The sequence below is a fragment of the Rhinopithecus bieti genome, unplaced genomic scaffold (assembly GCF_001698545.2).
Source record: "Rhinopithecus bieti isolate Rb0 unplaced genomic scaffold, ASM169854v2 scaffold_7681, whole genome shotgun sequence".
In the NCBI taxonomy this organism is placed as follows: Eukaryota; Metazoa; Chordata; class Mammalia; order Primates; family Cercopithecidae; genus Rhinopithecus; species Rhinopithecus bieti.
The window spans coordinates 1027571-1029198 of NW_016806571.1; positions in this window are offsets into that span (position 1 = coordinate 1027571).

The window sequence follows — 1628 nt, forward strand, 5'->3', positions numbered from 1 at the left end:
GGGACCAACTTGAGCAGACAGTCTGTCCATTCTCAGATCTCAACCTCCATGCTGGGAGATCGCCTGCTCTCTTCAAAGCTATCAGACTGGGGCATTTACCTCTGCTGAGGTTTCTGTTGCTTTTTGTTTAGCTATGTCCTGTCCCCAGAGGAGGAGACTACCGAGGCAGGCTGGCCTGGAGCTGTGGTGAGCTCCACCCAATTCGAGCTTCCCAGGGGTTTTGTTTACACACTTAAGCCTCAGCAATGGCGGGCGCCCCTCCCCTAGCCTCACTGCTGCCTTGCAGTTAGATCTCAGACTGCTGTGCTAGTAATGAGGGAGGCTCTGTGGGCATGGGACCCTCCAGGCCAGGTGTGGGATATAATCTCCTGGTGTGCAGTTTGCTAAGACACTTGGTAAAGTACAGTATTAGGGTGGGAGTTACCCGATTTTCCAGCTGTTGTGTGTCTACATTTCCCTTGGCTAGGAAAAGGGATTCTCTTCCCCCTTGCACTTCCCAGGTGAGGCGATGCCTCACCCTGCTTCAGCTCTTGCTGGTGGGGCTGCACCAGCTGACCAGCACGGATTGTCCAGCACTCCCCAGTGAGATGAACCTGGTACCTCAGTTGAAAATGCAGAAATCACCCGTCTTCTGTGTCACTCACGCTGGGAGCTGGAGGCTGGAGCTATTCCTATTCAGCCATCTTGGGCACACCCCCTGGAGAACGCTGTATTGGCTTTTATAGTTAAAATAAAACATAAAGTGTTGAAATCCTCTCCACTATTTAACTCTCTCTAAAACATATTTAATAGTTGAAAACAACACACATTCTACTAGACAGTGTGTGGTAATTATTTAGCCAGATACCTGTTATAGATAATAGCAATTGCTAAATTTCTGTATACATGAAAACCTAAGTTTGTTCTAGGAATAATGTACACGAATCTTAGTGCCTGTTTGTGATAACTGTTTTTGGTTGCTCAGGAAACTTTTCTGTGAAGTTCTTTGTTTTATCTTTTCAGAATAGGTAAAGTTCCATGAGGCTGTGTTACAGTATTTATTTTGTTATTTGCATCCACAAGGGGAATACCTTCTAGTTCAAGAGGCAAAACACAACCACACATATACAAATGTAAGAAAATCTCCTTATTAAAATAAGAAACCTGTAGTTATACTTCTTCACAATACAAATTAAAACAATTTTAATTATGCAAATTCTCATTTTGATTACAAAAGCAAGCACTTAGAAATTTAGTAGAGGAAAACTTACATTTTAAATGAATAATTCGCAAACGACTCATGCAGTTTATTTTAAAGATTTTTTATTTTAATTGGAATAAAGCATAATTTAAATATTGTAATCTAAAACTCGTATGTGTAACTATACATAGACATCCAAGTCAAAGTTTCATTTAAACAATTAGTAGTATTTCTATATGTGAGGTACTCACACTTACATTATTCTAACTGGCATTTGAATTCATCAAACAAAGGGAAATATCTTTGAAAAAATATCTTGAAAAGTGCTACAGTTAGGTCTCTCATAAAGAGCTGGGATGTTAGCTAGTACTGAAGATTCAGAGAAAAGATAAAATAACAGTGCTGCACGGTGAAACCCCATCTCTACTAAAAATACAAAAAAAAAAAA